This window comes from Helianthus annuus, chromosome 3 (genome assembly GCF_002127325.2).
Source record: "Helianthus annuus cultivar XRQ/B chromosome 3, HanXRQr2.0-SUNRISE, whole genome shotgun sequence".
Classification (NCBI taxonomy): Eukaryota; Viridiplantae; Streptophyta; class Magnoliopsida; order Asterales; family Asteraceae; genus Helianthus; species Helianthus annuus.
The window spans coordinates 61955362-61965409 of record NC_035435.2 but is presented as its reverse complement, the minus strand read 5'-3'; the positions used below and the strand labels follow the sequence as shown (position 1 = coordinate 61965409).

Here is a 10048-nt window from a genome sequence, read left to right as displayed (position 1 = left end):
AACGACAAGCTCATCCAAACAATACCCCACCTTTTGCATCTAAACAACACCAACATTTGTTTTAAGTGACACCTATATTTTTACTCCAACCGACAACCCAAAAGGTTCCAAGTGATACCCCTTGTCGTTTGGCATCAAAGCCAAACGACACCACCATCTGTTGCAAGCGACATATACTTGTGTTGTTTCTTCCTCCCCAAGTCGTGATATCCAAACTTTTATTTGCTAATGCAGCTGTTAAGCGCAATGAATTTTATTTCAACTTACCCTAACCCTAGATCTCCAAATAAAGTATAGAATATGCCTTAACCTTTTTAACAAAAATTCGACCTCCCCACCCTAATGAAACATCTCAAACGACATCTCCACTCACTACAAGCAATACCCCACCCCCCAAACTATGCAAAATCCCTCTCTAACACACGAATTAACTAGGGCTTGGAACTTTGCCTCACAAATTCTCCTTCGTTTCTCAACCAAATTAGGTAGTTCTTGGGCCGAATTTGATTAGTTTTTCGTGCTCTACAAAACCCCTCTATCCAATTTTGTGATAGAGGGCATTCAAAATCCAAATTTAATTTCTTGTGTTTTTAGGGTTCTTAGAAGTAGAATTTGGGGCTTTTGATTTTAGTTATGAGTTTAGACGAAATTGAAAGTGGATTATTGTTTAAAATCATGCTAGTATAGTTTGTTTAATTTTTGAGAATTTTTGGAGAATACTTGGAATTATTGTGATTTTAATCATTATATTTCATACAGAAATTTAGCAAAAATATAAAATAATCAAAATAAAATTCTATAAATATTATTCTGATTTTCAATATGAAATTTTCATGATAAATTTTATGTCTCACGATAAAATATTTACAAGAAGCGGGTTTATTAAAATATGGACCAAATTAAGCCTTTTATAAATTAATGATTATAAAATAACAGAAAATGAAAAATTCTGATTTTATAAAGTTATTAAATTAATTTTTACTAATAAATTGTTATTATTATCAATCGCATTTTATTTCGATAGTTTAATGAATACTGAATTATTTCTCATATCTGATCTATCTATCTACTATAATAAAAGAAACAAGTTTTTGACACGTGTCATTCATAGAAGACATTCTCAAATCTATACTTATCTTATATTAACTAAATAAATAAATAATAAATTAATATTAAATCTTATCATACTTTAATAAAATATTATCCTTAAATCTAAATTATTAATTGGGGAAAGTGAATACGGTGCTGTTAGACGTATAACCTTACGCGTCAAACCCATCAAAACTACGTAGTTTTGATTAAAATCCTTAAAAAATAAAATAAATCTTTTTTTTTATCAAATCCCTGAATAACTAAAACAAAAAGGAACGTTCTTCTGGTTCATCCCCAAATCCAAATCCCTAGTCTGTTCGCTCGAGGATTCAGGAGGAAAGGGACCATCCATCTCTCCACCCACCTCTGAACCTATCACGGAGGAGATTACGTCGACATCAAGGTCAACGACGGCCGTTCACAAAGCCATTGTCGTCGAGATGAACAAACAGGTATCACTTTAGTTTCTTTATATATATGCAATTTCATTGAATTGCTAGTGCTTGGTGGTTAATAATCACAACAATTGTTGATTTACTGGGATTTTAGCCAATCACATGTCATCTTAACCTGTTAATTTTGTATATCTGGTAACAATTAGTTGTGTAAACAGAACTTATATGCACCTGGATTTAAGGCATATGTGACAAGTGGAAGTGAAAACCATCTTGTTTTGTGGCATCTTCGTCCTCTTGGCTTAACGGGTAAGGACTCATGATGGTCATATTGCTCACAACACAACTCTTACATATATGTTGGTCTGGTGTTGCAGGCAACAAGGTTGAGAAGCTTTGTGCCAATTACAGTACAATGATGGTCATATGACTAGTCAACAGAAAGTGAAATTCAATCAACAACAAAGGTCGCTGCGTTTTTTTATCAGTTTCCTGATTTGTTCACCGCCGTTGATACCTAACAACTTGTTGTCTTAGTTTCATAGAAAAAGAGTTGCTCAAGAATGTTTCAAGATGTAAACTGTTTCCAATATATGCAACTCGTAGAGGAAATTTGTAGAATGTAAATTTGTTGTTTCTAATAACATTTGTAATCTTCAAATTAAATTATCTATTAACTTAATTTCGTCACGCTGGTGAATATGTAAATCTGTTTATAGTCATCCAAAAACGACTGTAACATGATGAGATCCGTCACTGTTGCAAAAGACCTGACTCACATTTAGAATAGAACAATCGAATGTTTGATGTATGGTTGTAAGTAATTGGTGCTTCCCCACCACATGGGGCGACCAAAACTGAACGAGAACATGTTGCTCCCGGAAAGTTAAGAGCCTTAGTGCGGATACCATCTTGATCTGTGTGAATGGCATACAACTTCTGAGTCTTAAATAGGCAACTTTTGCCAAAAAAATTGGCATAATTCTCTCTAAAAGAATTAGTGCATACATGATCGAACCACGAAAGAAGTGATACCAGTAACAATTTTTGGCGTAAAGAATCAGATGTTATAGACCATTTCCGTTAGAAGCTTTAATACACAAATGGACTCAAATGGTTTGTGGGTTGTTGCAGGTGGGCAATTGTTTATCTTGCATAAATGAATCCACTCATTGTTCCGATTCTAAGTGAAGGAGAATGAGATCCTATGCAGCCTGAGCATTTGTCGTTTATGGAGGAAATTGGTGAACATAGTTGATATTTATAAGAACTAGTGAGTTTTGTATGTAATCAGTAACCCTTATGGAGTTCATTTGTTTTGTTTTTTTAATAAACTGTTGGCTTTCTTGCTCAGTTTTCACAAGCAATTTCTTTAAGGCAATAAATTGACTGTTGTTGCTTTTAATGAGTTCTCTTTAGAGGCAGCTTAGTGTCACAAACTCGCAAGCGTCTAACGGGTCCCTGAGGACTAAACATTTTGTACTTTTTTATGATCATGAGCTGTCTAGTGGGTCCTTGAGAACTAAACATTTTGTACTGCTTATGATCAGTGGAGTAACCTCGACTCCCGTACTATGAAGGTGTCAAGAAGTGAACACGATTGTGACACATTTTTTTAATCACCAAGTCACTCCAAAAGATATGGGATAGTGACTAGAAAACCACATATTCGAACATTTAGGTTGTCACCGTATGAAATAGTGGCAATTAATGCCTGTTATCTTGGCACAAATGAATTTCCCGAGTAAATGGCGTACATGGGTTATGGCTACTCTATACTCGGCAAAAGCTTCGGTTTTAGTAAATGGGTCCCCGACTAGAGAATTTGTGTGCTCCCGTGGGCTCCGACAGGGGGATCCGCTATCCCCTTTCTTGTTTGTAATTGTTATGGAAGCACTTTCGGGCATTATGAAGGAAGCTGAATCAGTCGGCTTGTTTCATGGGGTTAGAATCACAAGTAATGGACCGTCTTTGTCGCATTTGATCTATGCGGACGACGTTATTTTTATTGGGGAATGGTCGATCTCAAATGTGAATAATTTGCGGCGTATATTGAGGTGTTTTTATCTAGCATCCGGTTTGAAAGTTAATTTAGAAAAATGTTGGATCTATGGTGTGGGTGTGGAGGAGGCGGAGGTACAAAGCATGGCAATTCGGTTGAGGTGCAAACAAGGTAAATTCCCTTTTAAACATCTTGGTTTAATGGTGGGTGCTAATATGAACTTAGTTCGGAATTGGAAACCGGTAATAGATATATTCAGAAGTAGATTATCAATATGGAAGGCTAAAACGTTGTCGTATGGTGGGAGGATTACACTACTAAAATCGGTACTAAACGCGTTACCAACATACTATTTTTCTATGTTCAAAGCACCGGTTAAAGTGATAGAAGAGTTGGATAGACTTCGACGGGTTTTCTTTTGGGGCGGCTCGGAAGAAAAGGCTAAGATGAATTGGGTAGCATGGGAACATACAATTGCTCCGGTGGAATATGGGGGGCTAGGTTTCGGGTCACTCAAAGACGCCAACTTAGCTATGTTAGCGAAATGGTGGTGGCGTTTTAAATCGGAAAAAAATGGATTATGGCGTAGGATTATTTGGGCAATTCACCATAACTCGAGGGCTTGGAAAGACATCCCGGTAAAGACGTCAGTTGCAGGGCCGTGGAAGAATATTTGCAGCATAAGACATTTGTTTTCTGCAGCCGATATTGACCTGAATAACGCCTTTTCATCAGTTGTTGGGGACGGTAATAACACTTACTTCTGGTTGGATAGCTGGGCTGATTCGAGTCCTTTATATATAAAGTATCCTGAGTTGTTCAAATCGGAGGTGGCTAAAGACTGTCGGGTGGCTGAACGTTGGTCCGTTGGAATCGCCGGCCCTGTTTTCAATTGGGCCTGGGCCTAGTCCGGTCTTGGGCCGATAGAATCAGCTCAATTACAGCAATTAGTGTCATTACTGAGCGGTCAAGTGGGGTTGTTGGGGCCAGACGTATGGAAATGGAACTATGAGGCTGATGGCTCATTCTGTGTTGCAAGTATCAAAAAGTCTCTTGGATCGGCAGGTCGTGTAAGTCCAGACCATGTGTTTGAATGGAATAACTGGGTCCCCAAGAAGGTGGGTATAGTAGCGTGGAGGGCCGACATGGAGAGGTTGCCGACCATGGCCGCGTTGGCGAGACGAAACGTACCGGTGCCGAACCAAATGTGTGTTCTGTGTGGCGATTATGCAGAGACATGCGATCACATTTTTGTCTCGTGTCACTTCGCTCAATCGATTTGGCAAAACTTGGCAATTTGGTGTAGGATGCCGCCGATAATAGCATTTGGTATCAAAGACCTACTCACATTGCACGGCCCAAGATCGAGCTCGAGGGAGAGTAAAGTTATCCATGCGGTCATTCTTGTCACCTTCTGGTCGATATGGAAAGTACGGAATGAGGTTGTCTTCAAACAAGCGGTCCCGAATGTCGTTAAATCCTTAGATGAGATTAAATCGATGGCGTATTTATGGGTGAAGAGTCGGTCAAAAATGGCTTCTCTTTCATGGGAAAATTGGAGCCGATTCAATTTAGGAGCTATGTAATTTTGTTTTGGTGTTAAGTATGGTGTAAAACGATGTAAATTTGGATCGTAGCTTCTTGCTACTATTAATAATATTTTTGTCGGCCGTTCAAAAAAAAAAAAAAAGAATCATCGTCATATATTTCATCATTTGGTTTACAAAAAGTTGAAAAGAGGGTAGAATGTCAAGACATTCAGCAACTTGAAAGTTAATAGCCTTAGACTAGGGATTTGGATTTGGGGATGAACCAAGAGCACATTCCTTTTGTTTTAGTTATTCAGGGATTTGATAAAAAATGATTTATTTTATCTTTTTAAGGATTTTAATCAAAACTACGTAGTTTTGATGAGTTTGACGCGTAAGGTTACACGTCTAACAGCACTGTATTCACTTTCCCCTTATTAATTTAATATATTTTTAAAACAAATGTCTCTCTTTCCTACTTATCTTATATTAAATATACTAGTAGGGTGCCCGCGCGATGCGACGGGGGCGACTCTTTGCATTACGGCACTCGTTTCTGGTAGTGAAGTCATATGGATAATACTTTTTTGTATAATTCATTTCATATCCGTTGCATTGTTTCCACGTGGTATTTGATCTTTGTATTGGCTATCCGTAAATGAACATTCGAGAAACAAAATAAGGGATTTTTTAAGTTTAAGAGTTTTTGTTTCTTTTTCTTTTTTGGGGTACTTACTATGAAGATTTGTCTAGTTCTCGATCTTATGATACCATGATTGTCCGATTGAATAAAAAGGTAAGAGCATTAGTGGGACGATACAATTTATGTTTATCTCTAACAGATTGCATGAATAGCACAAACAGAAACAATGGAACTTCTGCTATATTGTTTACTTATAAAAATACATTAGTTTCTAAAAATAATACACTTTTTGTAATCATATTTCACACCAACCTAATTTTGTTAAAAGTAGGTGTTAGCAAAATGATGGTAGGGATTTATAATGAAATAAATGAAAAAAGAAAAATCATGTTTGACCTCCAAACATTTACTCTTACGCTCTGTTCCCGAGTTAACTTAACGAGGGATAAGAAAAGAAAGCAAAAGTGAGAAAGGAAAGGACGAGAAAGGAAAAAAAAAGATGTCTTTCCCACCGTTTCCTCCCAAATCGGAAGGAAAGAAAAATTAATGAATTTAGCCTAGTTTTCCTGTCACTTCCTTTCTTTTCCTTCCTTAAATGAAACTCGGGAACACGACATGTTTTATTTTCCTTTCTTTTCCTTCCTTAAATGAAACTCTGGAACACAAAATATTTTTACTTTCTCTTTGTTTCCTTTCCTTTCCTTCTGTTAGTAAACTCTGGAACACAGTGTTAAAGCTTTATATTTATTATGAATCTGTACATACCCAGTGTTATCGCTAGACGCTACCCAATACTTGATCAAAGAATACATGACACCAAAGTGGAAATTTTGGACCATCAAAGACTGCAACATATCTTTGTTTCTTGGTCTCATATTTCTTATGGATTGAATACCCAATGGCCAATACCTCAAGGTTTTTACAGTGTTGAGGGATGGGTCTCCAAATAAAGAATTATGACTTTATTTTGCAGCTAATTCCTTCTTCACAAACCTGTCAACAAAATCAAAAAACTTTCATTCTCTTTAACATATGGAAAAGAATGTACACTTGGACAAAATCCGACCCGTTTAACATGTTTCGTTTTTAGTTGTTTTCTTCATACAACTCTTAAGAGAACAAACATGACCTGAATCGACCAGTTCTTAAGTAAATAGGCCAAAATTCTCCGTATACCCCACATGTCAAACCTTTTTTAGCACGGATAGTCACCACTCCATACAAGCAGATGCACCTAACCTATATAATCAAAATAACCATAACTATATAATCAACTGTAATAAAACTGTTTGTAGGATAATCCATGCTTCTAATAGCAGCAACTACATTAATGGCAACATTACAAAATAAATACACACTTGAAGTCCATTCACCTTGTAGTCCCACGTCACAATTTTTGGCAACATAACAAAATAAATAGTTAAATACACACTTCAAAGTTATTAACACACAAAAAAAGGAAACTCGACCAATTACATATGCATAAAAAAGTCGATATAACTCGCACTAAATTCACATGAGGTTTAAATATTAAGACACATGAGCTTTATGATTTAAACTGGGTCATCATAACTTTTTAAAAGTCTTTACTTTTGAGGAAATTTAGCCCATGGCTGTAATATTTCTTCGTAGCATGAATTTTAATGTTGTGATTATCACTTTCTCTACTTTATTTATCAAGTGAATTAAGGGATGAAGTACCCTAGTGAACCGGATTTTTCCCAAACAGTAATAGAGGTCAGGTAGAACGGAAATCATACCTAGTGCAGGATGAAAGACTCTAGTGAACTGGTTTTCTCACCCTTTATAAACCATTTGCTCGAACACTCCAATCTAAAAGGCCAAAAGAATAAGATACTAAAAAATATAATTACTGGTCAAATAAAAAAAAACTATAGGTGATACTGATTTAGCTTAGTTACCTGAGTAGCCTCTGATCAAGAGTGAGATAAAGGTTGTCCCAGTCAGCCCATACTCCAAATCTCTGTTGACAGAAAGGGAAGCTATTTTAATGTTATATCGATTCGTAATAATTACAGTAGATGAACACCACCATTGACCGAATAAATAACAACTCGAATATGCCCCTGAAACATATCATTTCACAAGTAACTAAGTGAAACTGTGACCTAAACATAAAGAAATGTAACTCTCTTTTAGTTATGCAGATGCGAATTTTAAACAGACCTTGAATGATGCATTAGTGCCTTCATTGTTGCTTTGGCAAATTTAGATGCTTTTGCTCTCAGTTTGATTGATGGTGTTAGCCCCTTTAGCGCATCTTGGTCCAACGAGTGCAATACTAAGATAATTTCACAGAAAACTACGTACACATGATTAACGTTAGATATAAATTAAATAAGTTTAAGTTGGCAGCTACACATAAACAAATGCGGCATCGTATCACAATTTTGTCATCCAATTCATATTTTAGTATACCCCCTTCTGGGTTACTTATTGTTGTGTAACTTCCACTATGTTTGAACCTCCTATCGCTAAGCTACCACTATATATGTGTAGTATTCCACTGGATGTTCATGTAGTTGTCTGTAAAAAGCCACTGTGCTTCAACAGGGGCTCATGACAGGGTTCATGCCCTCATAATTCGATAAAAATCTGCATTTCAAATCACAAAGTTATGAGTAAAATGACTTGATATATGACTTATCAACGTTAATATTCAGTAAATAAAATAAAATATTCTGATTGAACGGGTCATTTTCGTGTTAACCCGCGAAATTCACTTGTGTTCAGTTTCAAGTGTCTTGACATGACTTTTTGGTGCATGTATAGTGTGTAGTTTCAACAATAAACCGGTTACATGCGCTTCATTTATCATTTCTTGAGTTTATAAAACTCAGTTTGTGTTATTTTTAAAAGACAATTCTTCAATTCCTTTTCTGTATTTTCTTCCTTAACGGAGTTATTTAAAAGGAGAGTAACAATGAAGTTGTTAGGTAAATTGTTATAAGCACAATCATACCTTATCAGCATTTAACCCAGCATCCTCAAAAATGATGAAAAAGCATCTGCAAATAGAACTTCTGCCCACTGCAAGTTTTGAATTTCAAGTATCATAACTAAACTAACTAACTAATTGGAAAAAAAATTAATGAAAGATGAGTAAAAAGTATAGGAGTTTTACCTTGTGACATATCACCTGTTGGTGTACGTATCACAACATTATATCCTCATTCTAATGTACAAAAATATATCTATATACAAACATTAATAGAACAAAAACAATGTTCCAGATCACCGAAATCATAACAAACTGAAAACAACCGGAGCAAGTGAAACATACCTAATCGTCGGATTGGTCTTAGAGATTGATGATCTGACCAGATCTGAGACATGTAGATGTCGATTCATTTCAGGAGCTCACAACCATTACCCTTCGTAAGGCGACATCTCAAACCGTCGCTGATATGGCGGAACCCTAACCCTAATGTTGAGACCTTCATCACCTCCGATTTCCCTTTGTCTTCGCCATCGATGGAACGGATTTGGGATTTGCTCTCTGAGTGAAAAAAAAAACAACAATTAAAAAAGGTTTGTTGAGAAATAATGAGATTTGTAGATCTAGTTTTTAAATTTTGAATCTCACTCGGATACGTGAATGGATATTGAGGTTATTGTGGATCTTATTTTTGAATTTTGAATCTCCCTTGGATACGCGTGTGTAAATCGTTCAATTTTAATAGATTTGTGGAAAAGGCCAGTTTAACCTTCCAATACAATTTATAAAATAGTATAGATATAGATTAGAGGATAAACTTTAGTACTGCAATTTAAATTTAAATTTTAAAAATTTTCCCGCTTGGTTAACAATAAAATTTTGTTACCCCTTTAAAGTAGGAAGTTTTGTTAAAATTTGACTAAAATGTAAAGGAAATTTTTAATCAATTATTCAACAATGGTATTACTTTTAAATTGATAATGATTTTACCTTTTTAATCTATATTTTACTTCTGACGACGATTAAAAGTACGTTGAGCTTTAATCACTTGTACACTAAGGCATCATCAATCTGTACATTTTAATCCGTACGTCAATACTGACCAAGACAAACATCGAAACGTCGAAACGTCGAAAAAAATTAGAAGGTCGTCATGGTACCTTCAATATTTTAATACATCATAGTTTATGGAAAGAATAGGTAAAAGAATTATAAGTTTGTTGTTGAGGGGGAAAAGTGTAACTAATTATTTATAATTTTATTAAAACTCAAGGATTTAAGTGTAATGAGTTTAGGGGCTAAAAAATAAATAGTGTTTAAAAGACCAAACTACCCTCATTTTAGGGGCCTTTCTATAAATAAGGGGGGGGGGAAGTTCTTATTTTTTGGGTATCTTAAAATGCCCTTGCCTCATGCATTATAATATAG

General features: G+C 35.6%; 2 long non-coding RNA genes across 6 annotated transcripts; one reads left to right on the top strand and one right to left on the bottom strand.

Annotated features, from left to right (window-relative positions):
- Positions 1-1348: 1348 nt before the first annotated feature.
- LOC110926642 lies at positions 1349-2177 on the top strand. Its single transcript, XR_002585319.2, has 3 exons — positions 1349-1544; positions 1706-1796; positions 1865-2177. It is a non-coding gene; the product is annotated as an uncharacterized LOC110926642 (long non-coding RNA).
- A 4243-nt stretch (positions 2178-6420) lies between these two features.
- LOC118490307 lies at positions 6421-9394 on the bottom strand. 5 transcript variants are annotated; one of them, XR_004889148.1, is made up of 8 exons: positions 9269-9394; positions 8807-9181; positions 8645-8712; positions 7849-8277; positions 7584-7645; positions 7422-7494; positions 6791-6900; positions 6421-6654 (listed from the first exon to the last, which is right to left on the bottom strand). It is a non-coding gene; the product is annotated as an uncharacterized LOC118490307 (long non-coding RNA). The 5 variants fall into 5 exon arrangements; XR_004889150.1 differs by having other exon boundaries at positions 6852-6900; XR_004889149.1 differs by having other exon boundaries at positions 6421-6900; positions 8807-8876; positions 8966-9181.
- Positions 9395-10048: the final 654 nt, after the last annotated feature.